The sequence below is a fragment of the Panthera leo genome, chromosome A2, assembly GCF_018350215.1.
Source record: "Panthera leo isolate Ple1 chromosome A2, P.leo_Ple1_pat1.1, whole genome shotgun sequence".
NCBI lineage: Eukaryota > Metazoa > Chordata > Mammalia > Carnivora > Felidae > Panthera > Panthera leo.
In genome coordinates, this window is record NC_056680.1 from 72,691,403 (window position 1) to 72,712,698 (window position 21,296).

The 21,296-nt window shown below is 38.9% G+C and overlaps 1 protein-coding gene and 1 pseudogene across 6 annotated transcripts in view; both read right to left on the bottom strand.

Moving 5' to 3' along the window:
* The window catches only part of SUGCT (succinyl-CoA:glutarate-CoA transferase), a 747,074-nt gene that overhangs the window by 488,356 nt on the left and 237,422 nt on the right, over nt 1-21,296 (bottom strand). The gene's annotated exons all lie outside the window — the stretch shown is intronic.
* Nucleotides 16,379-17,444, bottom strand: LOC122213619 (annotated as a pseudogene).

The following is a 21,296-nucleotide window of genomic DNA, read 5'->3' on the forward strand; positions in this document are numbered from 1 at the left end:
CCTGGGTGACCATCTACATTGTGGTCACCAGGACCCAAGACACAATACTAGCACAATCCTTTGGGTTTGTTGTTGTTGTTGTTGTTGTTGTTGTTGTTGTTCACTCCAGCACTGCAAAACAGGTGATAAAGCTTCACCCCTCTCTACGTCTCTCGCCACATTTATTTTCAAGAATTGTCATTACTTCCTTCTTCCAGATGGCTGAAACAAGCAAGCTGTGTTATCACCGGACTAACATACAGGACCTGTAAGTGATCTGTAAGTACACCCATATTCATTCTTCTCCTTCCTTCCTTCAGGAAAGGAATGGCCTCGTAATCCCATGCCAGGTCTGCGTCTCTTTAACTCAGCCCCAGGGCCTCATCTGGGTCCTGCACATTGGTCATAACTCTCCTGTATCTTTAACCCTTCCCTCTCAGTGGCCTCCTTCCCCACAACCTAGAAACCTGTTAAATCAACCAAAAAGAAAGAGAACTTTCTTGGCATCTTAATTCCCAGCCTAACATTTACGTCTAAACCCAATGTGTCATGATTTGTGTCAACCACTGTCACCATTGTACTAGATTTCTTCTTGCAAAAGTCACCTGTTACCTCCATTGCCTCATTCTATAGACATTTTCCAACCCTTATAACACTGCTCTCCAGCACTCCACACCTGTTTATTGTTTTCCTGAAATTCTGTTTCTCTGATGCCACACACTGTTGCTTCATCATCTCTCTGATTATTCTTGCTCTGTCTCCTTAGTAGGTTCCCCTCTCTTCACCCAACCTAGGTACCCCAGTGGCCCATTGATAGCTCGCTATTCTCACTTGCACCATGATCTTAGTTACTATAATAGCTGCACCTATCATAGCTGCTTGTGATTCCTAAGCCTCTCTACCTCAAATCGCTGCCCACACTGTCAGACTGATATAGTCAATTTCTGTTGAAATTGAAAAATACGTTTGGCTGTATCAAACCCAACATGTCCCAAACTGAACTCATTTTATCTTCTGCCTAATCCTCTTCCTCTATTTTTCTCAGTCTTAACTAGTGACTCTACAAACCACCCAGTTATGCAGTATGGAAATCTGGCACTTAGTATTTACCCCTTTATTTCTCTCATCACCCAGAGTTAAGCACCATTAAATACTGCAAGTATGTACCTTAATCACACCCTATATGGATCCCCTAGCACCACTGACGTAATCCAAGTCTTCATCATCCTCAGAAGACTGCAACTGGACTCCCTCCCTCAGTTTTGTCTACTAAAACCATCTCCTCACCCATTCAAGAGTGATTTACCTAAAACACAGTTATAACCATGCCAGTTATCTGCCTGAAAACTGTCAGGGTCTCTCTATCCTATCAGAACATGCTTAAGCTCTTCAACACAGATTCTCCAATATTTTGACCTTACCTCTCTGGCATCATCCCCTGTCTCATTTAATACTCCCAATACACTGCAAGTAACAGCAACAGTTCTTCGACTTACAGAATCCTCTACCTGGAATTCCTTCCTTCTCCCTCTCTACTCTCCCATGTCTCCTCCAGAAACACCCTTAGCTCATTCATATACCTTAGGACTCATGTCCCCCAGGCTTGGTGAAGTGTCTACCTCAATATGTCCATAATCACCTGTGCACTTCTGTGTCACTCACATCATAATGCAGTAGTTGAGAAAACTGGCTAATGACAGAGATCTGGATTCCAACCACTGATGCACCATTTGTCAGCATTCTTACCTGAGAAAATCATGTAACTTCTTTAATTTCTCACCTCCTTCATGTGGACAGTGGGGATAATATTCACCTTATTGCTTTGTCATTAAGAATTAATGAGATAGGGGCACCGGGGATAATATTCACCTTATTGCTTTGTCATTAAGAATTAATGAGATAGGGGCACCTGGGTGGCTCAGTCGGTTGGGTGTCCGACTCTCGATTTAGGGTTGGGTCATGATCTCACAGTTGTGGGTTCATGCCCGCGTCAGGCTCTGCACTGAGAATGGAGCCTGCTTAAGATTCTCTGCCTCTCCCTCTGCCCCTCCCCCTCTCTTGAGCTTGTTCTCTATCAATAAATAAGCAAATGAATAAATAAATATTAATGATATAAGGTGCTTAGGATATAACCTGGCACAGAGTAAAACCCAATAAATTGGAATTTTAATTATTATCAATATTTGTTGTTGATTTTAAAGCCAGAACACAAACTTGATGAATGTGCTCCATAATTATTCAAATGTCTTACTTTTGCAAAGGAATCTGAAAAATACTTTGATATTTTTATCTACTTAAGTTAGTCTTACTAGGGGGCGCCTGGGTGGCTCAGTCGGTTAAGCGGCCGACTTCGGCTCAGGTCATGATCTCGCGGTCCGTGAGTTCGAGCCCCGCATCGGGGTCTGTGCTGACAGCTCAGAGCCTGGAGCCTGTTTCAGATTCTGTGTCTCCCTCTCTCTGACCCTCCCCCATTCATGCTCTGTCTCTCTCTGTCTCAAAAATAAATAAACGTTAAAAAAAAAATTAAAAAAAAAAAGTCTTACTAGTGCTCACAAATATCTCTTCCTTACAAAAAGAAATTATCTTGACACATATTAAACCAATAACAAGAGGTGGGGCGCCTGGGTGGCTCAGTCGGTCAAGCGTCTGACTTCGGCTCAGGTCATGATCTCACGGTTCGTGAGTTCAAGCCCCGTGTCGGGCTCTGTGCTGACAGCTCAGAGCCTGGAGCCTGCTTCAGCTTCTGTGCCTCCCTGTCTCTCTGCCCCTCCCCTGCTCATGCTCTGTCTCTCTCTGTCTCAAAAATAAATAAACATTTAAAAAAAACAATAACAAGAGGGAAAGTCTGACGATGACAGGGCAGCATAGTTTTTCTCTGGATAAAGGAACATGTCAAACATATTTCTTAAGTTCTTAATTGGTAAAAACATGAATACTGAGAACCATGGAGGACTTTTTCTAGAAGAAAAAAGATCCCTTATAACTAAATCATTATGAATTATCCACACTCAAAATAATAGGAGATCCTGCTTTTATTTTACTTCAGAGCATAATGTGAAAATATAAAATGTGAAGTTCTACAAGAACATCTGCTAATTTTTAAAATGTTCACATGTTCTGACTTGTGCTTTTCCAGTGATTTGTATTTAAATTCATTTCAATTCCAAAACCAAAATTCTCTCATTATACGTTAAGCCTGTTATAATCACCCTAAGGAAAATAAAATGTAACCTATTACCAACATGCCCACTAGCCTGCTTCATTAAATGCCTATAATTACAGACTATTTGTCAGTAGTGCGTAAGGGGGATTCAAACAAATATATTCCAGGTGTAAACCCTCTTACTCAACAGACTTAACTGGATTCATTTTTTTCAGTCTGAACATCGGGATCATTCTGATTGGATTTCTGCTTCATTATTCTACTTTCAATCAAAGAGTGTGTGCGGGCATGTACAAACAAAACTCAGCAATGCAATAACTCAGCAATACAATAAGGTGAGCCCGAGCCCCTCTCCCCCTCACAGTTGCAAAGAGGATGCTTCTCTCTGTACTTGCAACCAATTCCAACTCATCCCCTCATAGGCTGTTTCTCTGGGCAAGTAAAAAACTCTTTAAGCCTATCATTCTCTGTGAAATGGGGATAATAATATCTATCTTAGGAAGGTTTAGGGGAGCATAAATGAGAATGCACAAAGACGTAAAGTACTTAGCACAGCACCAGAACGCATTAACATGATCTCCTTACACGGCACCTACTGAGTGCCAGGCTGTGTTCTGGGGACTTTCTGTGTATTAATTCCTTTAAATCTTTAATAGCCCCACGGGGTAGGTACTATTATCATTCTCCTTTAATAGATGAGAAGCCAAATGTAAATCACAGTTCTGATTATTTCACAGGGCAACAGGACCAGATAAATGGTATTAATGCTCACCACTCCTAAAGGTTCAGCAAGAAAAGTAAATCTTAATGCCCCTAATGCCTAATCCTAAGGCATCCATTGCACGGAACAAATTAACTTCTCTCCTATCAAACTAGAAAGTACCATCCACAGGAGAGTTGTGAATAGCCGCTCAAATAGTTTTCTGCTTTCTGTTGTTCAGCTGAAAAACTCCAAAAAACAAAAACAAAAAACAAAAAAAAGTACATATGCTCTCAGTTCTATCCAATTATTCTCTGCCTTTGCCTCAGCATTACCAATAGCCATGGTCCTATTTGTCCAAGTTATGGAGCTCCGATTTCTGTGGAAAAGAAATCAGACCAAGGGCACCTGGGTGGCTCAGTTGGTTAAGTATCTGACTTCAGCTCAGATTATGATCTCACAGTCATGGGTTCAAGCCCAACGTCGGGCTCTGTGCTGACAGCTTAGAGCCTGAAGCCTGCTTCAGATTCTGTGTCTCCCTTTCTCTCTGTCCCTCCCCACTCATGCTCTGTCTCCCTCTCTCTCAAAAATAAATAAATATTTGAAAAAGCAGACCACAGAGGTAAGTCAGCACCATTCATTTTGGGGGGATGTGGTATAAAAATTTATACTTGGATATGTGCTGGGATAATGCACTGAGATATTAACTAGCTTTTTGGTTTCAGTGCCATTGAATGATGTCAAAGGGTGAAATGACATTGAGTAGTTTCTATTTTCTATTTTGCCTACTTAGTTTCCACCCCTACTTTCTAAGAACGGATGGCCAGGCCTTCTGCACTCCCTTGCCACAGTGTAGGCTGCAGGGATGAGGCGAAGTAGCCTTAAGAGAACTTCTTTTCCTTGCTATAGCTTTCCAAAAGCTTTGTTCTAGGGAAACAAACAAACAAAAGCTAATGCACTTTAGCATTAGCTAAATGTGAGAGTGTGAGATTGTGAGATAAAGGTGAGGACAGGGGTGGCACAAGCAGCAAGACTGTCCCAGGCTTAATGAAGGGCTGGAAGTCTGTGGGACCTTCAGCAAAGGTATCTGCAGCTTCTCTCTTACAGAATTCCAGGAAAGAGGCTGGGTCTCCATAGGGAACAATAGCAAAGTGGCCACGAAAGACTCCATTCAGAGCACCTGAGCCCAGTGGGTCCCCACATGCTGGGTGACACAGTCGCCACAACACCATCTGACCCCAAAGGATTGGCTGGGGAAATAAAAGTAGGTACATTAGGGGGTCCAACTAAGGCGCTTTAGAAAGGGAGGGAAGACTTTTGTTCTTATAGTTGTTGTCAAAACAAGTGACAGTCACAGATGCCAAAAACATCCTACAGTGACATGTTCTACGCCACAAAACCTGTCCCACCCAAAATGCCAGGACACTCTGTTAAGAGACACTGGCAGGCCATGGGTATCAAAGTGGAAACTAATTGGGACGAAAAGACCAAGGATCACCCTTGAACGCTCTGTTCTGTGCAACACGCTCAGGAACTGGACCCCGTAATTTTGTGAGTGAGAGAGGGAGTGCCTTTATGACTGAGACTCAATTCAAGCTAGTGGGATGGGAGTTCAGAGCTGGATGTAGATTTATTTAAAAGAAAGAAAGAATGTAGCATTTCTTATTACTGGAGCTTACTGAAAAGACTGATATGCCCCATAGCTATTTCATTTTTAAGAGCACAGTGTTTAGGGCCTTTCTGAAAAGCATGAGCACCTCTCGAGTGCTCTTCTGAACAGTCCTTTGTACCATCTTCTGTACTATTCTGAAAATGGCCTTCCACACTGCATCTATGTCTTAGAACAATGAAGAAAGAACCAATCCAGGTTCCTGTCCCAAAGAGAACACCCCATATTTCTTTACTCTGAATTTCTTATGAAAATGGCAGCAGTGATTGTATTTTTAAAGTTTTATTTTAAGCCATTTTATTTATAATCAATAAAATCTGGTTAAGCATCTGCATATGCATCCATCCCACCTAACAATTGTTCCATGTCACAAGAAGATTGGCAAGGAAGGACTCGGGCAGTGCTTTATAAAGTGACACAAATTATTAGTTTCGTGAGAAATGTCCACACGTCACCTTAAAAGCTGTAAACAGCCATGTGCGTTAAAAAAAATAAGATTAGAAAGAGACATGAACGATTTTTGACTTTTGTAGAAAAATTAATTTGATCGAAGGAATAAAACACTAGATGTAGCATCTAAAAAGGTACCATAGGGTGGGGCACCTGGGTGGCTCAGTCGGTTAAGCGTCCATCTTCGGCTCAGGTCATGATCTTGCGGTTAGTGAGTTCGAGCCCCTTGTTGGGCTCTGTGCTGACAGCTCAGAGCCTGGTGCCTGCTTCACATTCTGTGTCTGCCTCTCTCTTTGCCCCTCCCACCCCTAGCACTCTGTCTGTCTGTCTCTCTCTCTCTCTTGCTCTAAAACTAAATAAACATGAAAAAAATAATAAAATAAAATAAATAAAAAGTACTATATGGTGTAATTCTTCATACTTTTACTAAAAGGAAAGAGGGGGAAACACAGTCGCTTTTTTATATGGGAGAAGATTGCACAAAGTCAGATTTCTTGCCCAAGGACAGTGATCAGTGGACATAGGATCCAAATACTGCACAGAGATTAAAACACTAGTTAGATCCCATTCTCTTACAAGCACTGTATCTTTTTTTTTTTAACATTTATTCATTTTTGAGGGACAGACAGACACAGAACATGAGCAGGGGAAGGGCGGAGAGAGAGGGAGACACAGAATCCGAAGCAGGCTCCAGACTCTGAGCTGTCAGCACAGAGCCCGCCGTGGGGCTCGAACTCATGAACTGTGAGATCATGACCTGAGCCAAAGTCAGACGCTCAACCGACTGAGCCACCCAGGTGCCCTGACGAGCACTGTATCTTTTTAAAAAGACATCACTCATTGAATACTTAGTACATACAAAGCAGTATGCTTCAAATATTCATCTCACTTAAGTTTTACTAAGAGGTAGATACAATTTTCCCCACTTTACAGCTGAAGAAACTGAGGGCAGTGGCATTAAGTAGCTTACAGAAGGTCACCCAGCAAGTAAGTACTGACTGAAATCCAGCCAGGACTGTTGGACTCCAAGGCCATGCTCCCAGCTATGAGTCCTCCTTCTTTCTTTACCCCTCACAGGGGTACCCCTCACATGACCCCTCAGGTCATGATCTCGAGGTTTGTGGGTTCAAGCACCATATCAGGTTCTGTGCTGACAGCTCAGAGCCTGGAGCCTGTTTCAGATTCTGTGTCTCCCTCTCTCTCTCCCCCTCCCCTGCTCGCGCTCTGTCTCTCTCTGTCTCAAGAATAAATAAACAAAAAAAAAAATTTTAATGTTATGATCATTGAAAAGAGCCCTCCCTGGTTTTATCTTCCATAGTTCCCAATCCCTTCCTCTATCAGTAACACTAATCACACCACATTTTAATTACTTGTTTCATATGCCAGACACAAGACCCTTGAGGACAGGAAAGGTTTCTAGCATCATTTACCATACTCTCAACACCTAAACTCCACGCCTGGCACATAGTAGGCTGTCAATAAACATCTGATGAATGAAAAATTGAAGAAGCCAGGGCAGTCTTATGAGCTAAAGGAAGCATGGCGTAGTGGTAACACCAGGGTCAGTAAGCCTTCATTGTCCACTGCTGGATAATCATTGACTTATAGAGAACCAGTGGTCCAAGGAGACAAAACAAGAGCAGAGATGAACAACTGTAACTCCACCTACCTACAACGACTTTGAAAACTCTTCACAAGAGAACTAATGGCTAACCCCCAACGTAGGCATGAAACTCTCATACCTGGTTTTCTCTGTGTTTCCTCCATCACACTTACTTCTATCCTTAAATTGCATACATTCATCTTTGTATCCCCAGCATCCCATAAAGCACCTACACATTCAGTCTTTCTTTATCTTCTACCCAGTGCTCTTAGCATTGACCTACAGTTACGATTTCTTTATGCCTCTTTTCAATAATGACTGGCCCTTACCTGTAGTATTTCTCCACAATCAAGCCTCAACCCATATTCCAAATCTATTACTCACTGTCCATCCCTTGACCCATTTTAGTGTCATCTAAAGAGAACTACCTGCTGATGTTCTGACAATGTTCCTTTGATCATGCAGCTCATTTTGCACCAAACGCCCTTCATTTTCATGCTTGAGCCCAGCTCAATTATCATTCCCTCCAGGAAGCCTTCACAAACTTATTCCCAATGGACGTTAATTCTTTCTTCATCTCAATTCCCATATTTTATCTAGATTTTTCTTTCAGCATATATAATTTTAGTCTATAAATTCATATATGGCTTTACATTACCTACTAGATGAAAAGTTCCCCGAAGGCAAATGCCACATATCAGTCACTTCTGTATCTTTTACATCAAGTAGCACAGAGTCTTCCATGCAGTGGTGCTTTATAAGTTGAGTAAATAAATGAACAAACAAGAAGTTAAGTGCATCTTTGTCCTGTTATTCTTATGTCTTGAACCTGGCTTAATAGAAGGGGCATTAAACATAAATCATAAATCCTACTTCCATTTTTCTCAGAAGTAGCTATGAATCAGGCAAGTTACTTAACCTGCATGGATTCTAGTTTCCTTGTCTGACAAAGGAGTGAACAAGGGTTGATCTCTCAAGCCAATATTAATGTGTCAATATATTATATAGTATAAAATATGTGAAAAATTCCAACCAGAGGAAATAGGATTCTCCTTACCCTGTGCCTAGTAACTCTCAGTGTTTCTTCAGAGCTCAACTCATCAACACTTCCAGAGAAATTTCCCTGATGACCATGATTACATCAAACCCCTCCACACAATGCTCTCACAGCACTATAAATCTCCACTTTGCATGACTTACGATACTTAGGATTTTTATTCATTTCTGTATTACTTAATTAAAGTCTACCCCTATTTAGCTCCCCTACATTTAATAAAATGAATATGAAAAATGAAAATGAGTGTAATCTGTCTTAGAATATGAGATCTTACAAACAGAAGTATATTTCTCAGTAGTTTTCTTTGTAATGTATATAATCACGTATGTTTCAGCATTTAAATGCTTTCCAAAGATGATGGAGAAAAGCTAGGTGATCACAATTTCAAAGAGTTAACATAGTTTTCAAAACATCTAATTTGACATTTCATCAAAGACTATATATTCAAATAATATGGTCTCAGACATTTCTAAGCACGAAATCTAAATTAAATTCTCTTTTGTTTTATTTCAACTCTTTGCTATTTTAATTTGTATTTTTTCTCTATTTAAAAGAAATTTGTTGAGGCACCTATGTGGCTCAGTCAGTTGAGTGTCTGACTCTTGATTTGGGCTCAGATCATGACCCCAGGGTCATGGGATTGACCCCTGCATCAGGCTCCACACTGAGCATGGAGCCTGCTTAAGATTCTCTTTCTTTCCTTCTGCCCCTGTCCCCTGTTCTCTCTCTCTCTAAAATAAAAATAATAATAATGATTTAGAAAAAGAAATTTATCTATAAAACAACTCATCACATGTGTTTTCTTGGGTCATTAGGTAAAAATACCAATTTAGAGATTCTATTTATGATATAGAAAGTAAGCCCCTTATTATGAGCAAGGAAAAAAACAAAAATATTTCTTTATATCCATAACTTAATATTTGATTTTTAAATCAACAAATAACAATTAAACAGATTTAATTAGTTAAATGAAATATCAATGAAATCTTTTATAAATGCAAATCTTTCATGTGAATACTAAGGAAAGACTATCATTTGTAGTCTAACCTAGCTGTAGTACAGCTAACCAAAGCAGTAGGAAATAAAATTTGAAATGCTTAACTTGATATAAACATTTGAAACATATTGGTTTCTTTATCTCATGAATATATCTAAATTAACACAAATATATTAGATTTAATAAGGTGTAACCCTTTGTTCCTTGCTAAGTCCATGTAAACCATTATAGTTAGCACTGTAATTACGAGTTAAAGGTATGATCTTAGACACAAAGCCAAGGTTTTATATCGTCTTTCACATGCTCCTTTCTGTACATTTGAGGAGTATTCTTTACCATAAAAAGGAGAGATTGACTGAAACTAGTAACCCATGACCTCTTCCTATCCAGTAATGTGGAGTGGATGTTCCAAATCCTTGGGAGTGTTGTTCTCTCAAGGGACAACATGAGACGAGCTAAGCTCACTTCCTTCTACCTTAAAATAGCTCTTTACATTTTTAACCATAAATATATGAAGAGTATAAATGTGTGAAGAGTAAACCTACAAGCAATAAAATTCTATTCCTCATAACATAATTCTGAGAGCCACTAGATTATGCAAGATCCTGAAAAACTATCTCTAGAAAAGAAACATGCCCATAAGACTCTTAAAACAGGATACTCAGGGACACATGAAAATAAATATACTAAAATAGCATTGCTTATATTTTCAAATATATTAGGCATTTTTTGAAAAATAATAACAGTGCTATTAATTCAGTATCCATGTCTTAATTACCAGGTCCAAGAAATGTCTAGGGTTTTACAGACAGATGCCCCTCCCTTGATGGTAGGAACTACATTACTCTGGTTCTGTGTAATCAGCAGAACTTGCATGATGTGTTGGATGAATAAGTTAAGTTCATCAACCTCTTCTAAAATAACTGTCCAAAGAAAGAAATATAAAATAAATATAAGCACAAATGACTGACATGAAAAAAAAAGACCACTTATTGTCTTGTTCCTTAACCAAATTTTTCCAGATGTTACATAGTTATCTGTTCTGACAGAATTTTTGTGTGCCCATTTGTGATTTTTTTTTAATGATTAGGATATTTGGCACAGTGGGGGAGACAAGGGAGATAACATATTTTGGACTTTCCAATATAATCATTAATGTATCAGGTTTCATTACATCCACACTGGCACAACACCACTGGGTCTAGGGTGGTTCCTGTAAAATGGAAATAACCTCATCACACTGATTTAGAAATTACTGAATTTCATATTTTTTTCTGAAAAAGCAATCAACAGATTTAGGAGTTTCTTGTGGGGAAGGGGTTGTTTATTTTGTTGTTTTTTTTTTAAGTTTATTTATTTACTTTGAGAAAGAGAGAGAGAGAGAGCTGGGGAGGGTCACAGAGAGGGAGAGAGAGAATCCCAAGCAGGTTCCACACCACCAGTGCAGAGCCCGATGTGGGTCTTTGAACTCAAAAACTGTGAGATCAAAACCTGAGCCAAAATCTAGATAGAGTCAGATGCTCAACTGACTGAGCCACTCAGATGCCCTGTTTATTTTGTTTTGTACAAGAGCAAAACTGGTAATGCTTTGTGGACAGTTTTTTAAAGGAATTGGAGTTTAAAAGAATTTAAATTGTGAAGGTGACACATTCACATTTTAATATTTTATCCATGTGAACAAAAGAAACAGTACTATAAGACTGGGACAAACAAACCTAAATAATGCAACTGCCTTATAATATTCCTGCACAAAGGTAACTAAAAACACAATTTACATATTATTAAAAGTTTTTCATTATGATTACTATTACTAGTACTACTATTTCTATTATTTATATATTATATATCCAGCCGCATTCAGGGTCATACAGACTTGCAGCATAATTCTGTGATAAGAATCGAGCTGACTCTTAAAGAATCAAATAACTTGAATTTAAAAAGATAAAACAAAGTGAATTCTTTCATTTTTCTCAACACATTCCACCACACATTCTTTAAAACCAAAATTCCCATTTTATAGACATTTACTTTTTATTTTAAAGTAAATAATTCTGCACCATTTCAGAAAGTCAGTACAAAGAAGAAACTGAATCACAAAACCTCTATCCCAAAACCTAACAAAATAAATACAAAAAGGAAAAAGAATCAAAATGTGCAAGCAGCAAGCAGAAGAAGACAGCAGTAACACCCCAAATTTTGTTAAGTGTCATCATAGACAACAGACTGAAGATTTATGATATCAACATTTAGCTCCTTTCATTATTGTCCAGAAGCATTATGGAGATGAGGGAAACTGAATCCAGAAAATTGTGAAAATTCTTATTGATATTCCTCGATTAGGAATGAAGTAGAATCTAGAGGATGAAATGCGACTCAAAGAAAAGGCCAATAGGAATCGAGGGAAACAAAAAAAGACCAGTAATGCCACTCCAAAGTACAGAATCTTGCCCTTTCAGAGGTAAACCATAAACACAGCAAGAAGTGTCTCAAAAGACTTGCCATTTGGCTATTCCCTGTTTAGGAGGCAGCCTGCACACTCATCATCACCTCAAAAAACAAACAAGGACTTATAAAAATGAATTAAAAAGAAATTAATACTAAAACTATAGTAAAGTCATAAGGCAAAACTATTGTTAAGTCCTCTCCCCTCCATCCTATAAAAACACTTCACCCAAAAGCCACATGTTGGAGTGACATCAGCAAATATGGAAGACTAAAGACCCCCAAAATTCTCTCCTCCACATAACAATAATATCATTGGTGAAAATAGTCAATAAAACTTTTTCAGAACTTTGAAAATTAACGAAAGGCTTGTGGCAATCCAGAGAGCATTTATTTTGGAAAAACAGCTGAGTCACAGTAAGAACAGTGAGCTTCATGACATTTTAACTTAACCTGTTCCCATCCCCCAATTCCAGCTACCCAGTAGCCTTGAAAATCAGTAGTCTGCAATCACAGTGAAAACCAGCTGTCTAGCAGCCACTAGCGAATACAGAATGGGGTTGGAACTTTCAAGGCCTCATTAACAGAAAATTGTCAGTATTTGACCTATCTGGAAGACCCATTTGGAAGGCTTCTTTTTTTAATTGTTTTTTTTTTTTTTAATTTTAATTCCTGTATAGTTAACATACATTGTTATATTAGTTTTAGGTGTACAATATAGTGGCCTGAAAATATCCAAGGTATGATCTCAATCTTTTTGTACTTGTTGAGGGCTGACTTGTGTCCCAGTATGTGATCTATTCTAGAGAATGTTCCGTGTGCACTCGAGAAGAATGTGTACTATGTTGCTTTAGGATGAAATATTCTGAATATATCTGTTTAGTCCATCTTATCCAATGTGCTATTCAGAGCCATTGTTGATTTTCTGTTTAGATGATCTGTCCACTGTTGTAAGTGGGGTATTGAAGTCCCCTATTATTATGGTATTATTACCAATGAGTTTATGTTTGTGATTGATTTATATATTTGGGTGTCTCACGTTGGGGCATAAATATTTACAATTGTTAGATCTCCTTAGTGGATAGACCCTTTAATTATGATGTAATGCCCTTCTTTATCTGTTACAATCTTTATTTTAAAATCTAGTTTGTCTGATGTAAGTATGGCTATTCCAGCTTTCTTTTGACAAACATTAACATGATAGATGGTTTTCCATCCCCTTACTTTCAATCTGCAGGTGTCTTTAGGTCTAAAACGGGTCTCTTATAATCAGCATATAGATGGGACTTGGTTTCTTATATATTCTGATACCGTATATCTTTTGATTGGAGCATTTAGAGCATTTAACGTTTGACATTTACAGTGAGTACTGAAAGAGATGAACTTGGTGCCATTGTGGTGCCTGTAGAATTGGGTGTTTCTGGTGATGTTCTCTGGTACTTTCTAGTCTTTGTTGCTTTTGGTCTTTTTTGTTTTGTTTCATCTTTTCTCCAAAGAGTCCCCCTTAAAATTTCTTCAGGGGCAGGTTTAGTGGTCACAAACTCACTTGGTTTTTGTTTGTCTGGGAAATTCTTTATCTCTCCTTCTATTTTGAATGACAGCCTTGCTGGATAAAGAATTCTTGGCTGTATATTTTTCCAATTCAGAACGTTGCATCTATCCTGACACTCCTTTCTGTCATGCCTAATTTCTGTAGATAGGTCTGCTGTGAACCTGATCTGTCTTCCCTTATACTTAAGGACTTGTTTTCCCTTGTTGCTTTCATAATTCTTTCCTTGTCTGTCTTGGAGAACTGAAACTATGAAGCCCTCTATGGTCAGTACACTAAGCAGATGGAAGGACTTGCGCTGGTCTTCCAGGGTGTGTGCTTGGAGGGTGCAGTTGGGCAGGACTTGGTGTAATGGCTCCCTTCTCCACTAGGTGGCGCTGCTTACATTACTTGGGTGGATCAGTGTGACACACAAGCGTGTGTGCAGGAGAGGTGGAAATGGCTTCACCCAGCTCCCTAGTCTTGGGCACAGGAACTTTGCTCTCTCACCCACCAGCGATCAAGCCCCTCCTTTGTCTCAGGCCTCTGTCCACTCCCCACTTCTACTCTGTCCATGTCCAAGCCATCCGCTTACCAGGCAGCACCTCCCTCCAGAGTTTTATATCAGATGGGGTTGTATTTCAAAATCACACACTTCAGAGACCCCTGCAGCATGGACTCAGGCCAACTCTCTGGGGGAGGGTCTTGCTGAGCAGTGGCCAGGTGCCGGCTTGTCCCAGAAAATGTTTGTGCAATAGTGCAGCAACAGAGCTTCAGAGATTATAACAAATCATAACACCCAGCTGGCACAGGTTTCACCATACTCTGGCATCTTTTTCCCAATACCAGCAAACACGGCTGCTCTCCAGAGTCTGTTGGGACTTTTGCCTGTGGGGAGGCTATATGCCCTCTACCAAATGCTCTCCAAGCAGGGGAACTGCTTCTTCCTGTGTGGCACATGAACCTCTCAGACTCTGCTGCCTGTTCCTGGTGACTCACCCTACTTCCTCCCCAGAGCACAGCCAGCCACTGAGCTCCGGAACTTCAGACTGCACTCCACTGTTTATGGAATCCTGGTGATACTGAAACCCTCTCCTTTCTTCCCATCAGTGATTTTGGGGAACAGATTTCTTGTTCAGTCCCCTGTGAGTGTTTTCACTCTCTCCCTCTCTTTCTCTCCAACTACTTCCGGGGGAGTGTTTTTCCTGCACTCTCCCAGTGTGCTGCACTCTCCCCCTTTCTCTGTCCTCTCTCTACAAAAACAGCTACCCTTCGGCTTTTCTCTCCCCCCTTCACCTCTCCGCAAGGCAAGGTGTACCTGACAAGCTCGGAGGCTCAAGTTATGCAAATTGTGTTAATCCTCAAATCAATTTCCTAGGTGTGCAAAAATGGTTTGGGGCTGATCTGGCTGTGTTTCAGGAATGGGACAAACTGAGGGTCTCCACTCTGCTCTGCCATTTAACATCTTCTCTCAGGTGTACAATATAGCGATTTAACAATTCTACACATTACTTAGTGTTCTAAGTATGCTCTTTATGGAAGGCTTCTTTTTATCTGACCTAACTCAGAGTTCCCTCAATGCCAATAGCCTTGTCTTGAGGGCATTTGTTAATTGTTTAACATCACTGCTGACTGAGGCAGTGCTGGGGCAAACAAAAGACTAAGCAAAAAGCTTATCAAGGGAAATCTGGGGAGTGAAATGTCAATAAGGAGCTTTGAAAAGCACCAAAATATTCCTGGAAATCTAAAAGGTCCATCACATGTGTGGGGTTGTTTGCATCTCCAGAGCTGTGCACATGCTCAGAAAAGGAGCTGAGAAGACCCTAGTTCTCAGCTGTGACTGACCTTGAAGCTATGTGCAAGCAGGAAGTAAAAGTAAAGCAGAATTGTCAACTGCCTTTCTGAGTGTGAAAGACATACACAACACATACAAGACAGCCCCTCAGCAGAAACTTGGAGACTTACTGGTTCCACAAACTTACACAAATCTCTGTCCAATCATTAATTGATCACCAAGCTAACAGAGAAGAGACTTCAGTGATCACACACAACAAGTACAGACTTTACAGACTGAGTTCAGAAAAATCATTAGGCAAACAGCAACAACAAACCCTGAAGGGGGAGAAGAATCTGATTTCCAGAGTTGCCACATAATATTATTTTATTATAGCACTCATACTATTCTTTATTTATATTTTAATGTAAAAATTTGAAGTACAGTGAAAAGTTGAAGAAATTCTTTAATACACATATATCCACTACCTAGATTCTATAATTAACGATGTACCGTACTTTTTTTTATCACCTCTCTATCCATCAATACATCTTTTTTTCTCTTCATTTTTTAACAGTGCACTTCAAAGTAAGTTGCAGATACTCAGTATACTTTAGCCCCCAAATACTTTAGCATATGTATCATTACTTAGAGTTTAGTATTTTTCTTAGTTTTTCCTCCCTTAGGTAAAACTTATATACAATGAAATGCACCAAATTTAAGTATACAGAAATCTCTGCAATCTAAACCTCTCTCAAGATACAGAATATGACTTATCACAAAATAAAAAAGTTTCCCATACCCATCTCAGTATATCCCTCACCCTTTTCCAGCCCCCACCCAGAAGCAATCACTGTTCTGAAATTTCTACCCAGATTATCTTCACTTTTTCCAGACCCAATCATATAAATGGACTCATTCAATATGTACTCCTTTATGTAAGACTCCTTTTACTCAATACAATGATTTTTAGAACCCCCATGCTATTTTTAAAAATATATTTAATGTGAATTTACCTACTTCATGAAAATGACTATCAAGGTGAGACAGATGCCCACTATCATAAGAAAGGGATTAGATGGGATTCGAGAGGAAGACTGGCTTGTGGAACTATGATAATGTGCCCCTTTTCTCATATGTGAATTCATCTTTCAGGGAACTAGCTGATGATTCCCCAGTAAAGACAGATGGAATGTCAACTTTCTTTAGCACATCAAAGTTGTTGGATCCCATGCTAATGAGGTTATCAGAGTCAATATTGTCAACTATGTCTGCTTTGTATCCTGCTCTCTGTGAATTTAAAACCTTTACATCAGGGGCACCTGGGTGGCTCAGTTGGCTAAGCATACAACTCTTGGTTTCAGCTCAGGTCGTGATCTCAAGGATTCGTAAATAGAGCCCCACATCAGGCTCTGTGCTGACAAAGCAAAGACTGGTTGGGATTGTCTCTCTGCCCCTTCCCTGCTCATGATCTCTCTCTCTCAAAATAAATAAACACTAAAAAAAATAAATAAAACCTTTACATCAAAATTACAATCAAGTCTTCTAATTACCACAGTGAAAGTGCCAGATGAATTGTCTTTTAGTGGGGGAGGCACTATGGGTTCACAGTGTTCTCTGGTTTTGAATTAATCAAATACATTTGATTTGTATTTAGGAGCACCTGGGTGGCTCAGTCAGTTAAGCGTCCAATACTTGATTTCCACACAGGTCATGATCTCTTGGTTCATGAGTTCGAGTTTCAAGTCTGGCTCTGCACTGACAGCTCAGAGCCTGCTTGGGGTTCTCTGTCTAACCCCCCGCCCCTCCCCCACTCATGCACACATGCTCTCTCTCTCTCAAAAATAAATAAACATTAAAAAGAAAAATAAAGAAAAAAAAACAAATCTTTAAACCTTCAGCTGGAAGTCTATAACCAAGTCTTACTGGACAGTCATCAAATGTCTGAGATGCATTTTCAAAATTATATGCTAAAATGTCTGCTTCTATAGGTAGCAGGTTTAAGAATGCAAAGAGCTGGATAGTCAAGAATGAATAGACTTGTGTGGCTGATAGCATGAGCATCCTTATGGAGAGTAGCATCTCATTGTAAGATCACCTGACTGGCCAAGTGGGCAAGGATAAAACCTCATCCCCTCTGCATGGTGTCCAGGCTGAAATCTGGACAGATGGGACCAAAACTCACCAATGTCTTAGGTAGAGTGGGGGTTGCATTTCATGAGAGCGGCATGAAAGCTGAAAGCAAGTACCTGGTCACCAGGCTTGGAACTGTGCTGATGTCAGCACTCTGAGCTTGACACACACCATCCCCAGGACTCAGCAAAAGTCAAACCCACCACATAATATTATTTTAAATGTGCAATTCCGATAACAAAAATATGAAATATGCAAAGAAACAAAATTTATGGACCTTAACAGGGAAAAAAAGTAGTCTACAGAAACTGTTCCTGAGGAAGGCCAGACATTGGACTTACTAGACAGACTTTATTAGTTTCCTACGGCTGCCATAACAAATTATCATGATCTTGCTAGGTTTAAATAACATAAATTTATTCTCGCATAGTTCTGGAGCTCATAAGTCTGAAATTGAGGGGCTGGCATGGTTACATTCCCTCAAGAGGCTCTAGAGAATATTCCTTTCCTTGTTTCTACCACCTTCTATCACTGGCTCTCCTTGGCTTGAGACTGATCACTCCAATCTCTGCCTCCATCTTCACATTGCTTTCTCTTATTTTGTGTATCTCAAAGCCTCCTCTATCTCTAGTAAGGATGCATGTGATTACAATTAGAGCCCACCCAGAAAACCCAGGATAATCTCCACCTCTCAAGACCCTTAATTTAATCACATATTTTGCCATAAATTACTCTTTTGGCATGTAAGACAGGCTTTAAGGATTAGGACATGAATACATCATTGAAACCACCATTCAGCCTGCTACAAAAATTGTAAACGAGCTATTTAAAATTTCTTCAAAGAATTAAAAGAAACCATGTCTCGTGAACTAAAAGAAAGTATGAGAGCAATGACTCACCAAATAAAGAATATCAATAAAGAAACACAAATTATAAAAAGAACCAAATAGAGATTCTGGAATTGAAAAGTAAAATAATATAAATTAAAATTTCACTAGGTGAGCTCAATAGATTTGAGGTAACAGAAGAAAGCATCTGTGAACTTGAAGATAGGTTAATTCAGAGTATACAGTCTGAGTAGCAGAAAGAAAAAAGAATGGGGAAAAAAAGTGTAAAAACCCTTAGAGACTTGTGGAACACAATCAAATGTACCTACATAGGCATAATGAGAATTCCAAAAGGAAAAAGGAGAGAAGAGAGAAACAGAAGAAGAGAAAGAGATAAAAAGAAAGAAAGAAAACAAAACAAAACATATTTAAGGAATTAAAAGCCAAAAGCCAAAAACATCCTATATTTGATGAAAATATTAAAGAAAAAAAAACTAACTATACATCCAAGAAGCTCTGTTAACTCCACGTTGGATAAACCAAGAGCTCCACAGCTAGACATATCATAACCAAACAACCAAAAGCTAAAGACAAAGAAAGAATCTTGAAAGCAGCAAGAGAGAAGAGACCAATCACATAGAATAAATCTTAATATTTTTATAAATAAACTTTAATAAACTTAAAATATTTTAAAAGCCCTATGTTTTAAAAATAATTTTTTCTGCCCTTGAGATGGAGGCATCTGGATATAGCTGCTTGGGAAGGTAAGAAATATTAGGAAACAGAAATGCAAGGCTAATTTTCTCTATTAGAAAAAACTATGAGGTGGGGAAATAAAAAACTTGAACGTAGCTTCCTTGGGAAGTCCATGTGCTCCTAACTATTTAGGAATTATAGCAAAAAGGAAAGACACAATAGTGCAAACTTTTACACCAACTGTGCCAACCCACAGCTCCATGTGGCTTTCAGCTCTTTATCACATTTCTCCCCTCTCTCTGCCTACAGGAAACAGAAGATCAAATTGAACCTAAGCCATTAATATTTCATCCTTAAGCATAAATACCAACAGCACCTATAAAAGGTGGAAAAATGTTAAATGGAATTCATTCACACCATATTTGAGGAAAAAGAAAGCTGATATACAGCATCTCATATCAAAGTTATATAAAATTAAAGGCAATTATACAACACTGATGCAAAATCACTGCTTAAAGAAAACAAACTAGGAAAGTGCATGGAGGGTAAAGGAAGATGAAGGATATGTTCTGGAAGAAGACATATCACAAAAAAATAGTTTCCCATAGCAAGTATTTCACTCTCCTGAAAAAAGTAGGGACAATGTGAAACCTTATACAAAAAGAGATCAGAGGCAGGATGATAAGAAAGCTAAACTAAATGATATGGGAATAGGTAGAACTAAGAAAACATATTTAGAGTAAAACACTGCATAATTAATAGATAATTATAAACGATGACGAATAGGATAGAGTTCCAGCTCCCAGTAAGGGAAATAAACACAGGCCAAGTTTTCTCTCCCAATGAATCCAACTATAAAACCTGGACAGAAAGCATTGTGCAACTATTTGACTTCAAAAGGTAAATATCAGCAGGCAGATCAGAAAACACCAGAATGTAAAGTATTACCAAACTGGCAGTGAGTTCGTCATTCTGTTTACCTCCACGTACCTCCTGATCTGAACTCAATACAGCTCAAATCCTAAAAGTGAGCACTGCGGTGCAGACAAAGAGAGATCTGGAAGTAAACTTCTAGTTCAAAAAGAAGAAAAAAAAATCTTACAGTTCAAAGTGAATGGGGGAAATTTCCATAGGTTCATTTTCTTTTCCTTTCTTTTTTCTTTTTTCTTTTCTTTTCTTTTGTCTTTTCTTTTTTTCTTTGACCCTCTCATGCCCTAGTAGAGAGGTAATATTGTCAAAAAGGGCGATGGGTGGAGAGGTAGCAGTGAAAGACAGCCAGTAATATGAAAGTAGAAACTATAACTATATGGAGGGGGAAGCTCTCTGTTCGTTGGAGTCCCAGTGGTGTAAGAACAAATCCCTTGCTTTTATTTCCTTTCTCTTGGTTGGCCTCCCACCACATGGCCCCAGAATTAGTGTAATTGGAGAAATAGGCAGTTTTTGGCCTGAGAACCATGAAGAGTAGCCCAGGGAACTGGAAAGAACTAGAAAGGTAGTACAAAGGAAAGAGGTCTGGGAAGAAATCCTATGAAATTGTTTATGAACACCTTAGTTCACCCCTTATCTATGCCTATTAAGATATGGCCTTCATTGGTATATCAAAGATTTTGAAAATTGAGCTAACAGAGACCTTAGCCCAAGTCTCAGACCACTGAGTAGTGCAAATGCAGGACAGATTCAAATAGTACTGCAAAAACTTTGAAAGTAAACCACCATTAGAACCAACAGAAGGCAAACAGAAAGCACTTTGAACTTATGGCCTAAACTTAACCAAGTCAAATGTCCACTAAAACAAAAATATAAAACTTTGCCATAGCATTTAAACAAGACCCAGGGTCCCACAACATTATATTCAAAGCACCCATAATAAAATTCAAAATTTCTCAGTATATGAAGAGCTATGAAAATTTCAAACCACAGAGCAAGACATTTAACACACATCGAGGATGAAATAGCACATATACGAAAATTATCTGACAAAAATTTTGAAGCAGCTGTTTAAAAAATGCTCAAGTGATACTAATACTCTTGAGACAAATATTAAAATAGAAAGTATCAGAAAAAAATATATAGAGAAACCAAATAGAAATTTTAGAAGTAAAAAATACAATAACCAAAATTACAAATTCACTGATGAACATGAGAGCAGAATATAGATGACAAAGGAAAGTGTCAGTGTACTTGAAGATAGATCAATAGAAATTATTCAGTCTAAACCTGAGTGGAGAGAAACGTTTGAAGAAAGAATGAACACAATGCACAGAACAGAATGAAGAAA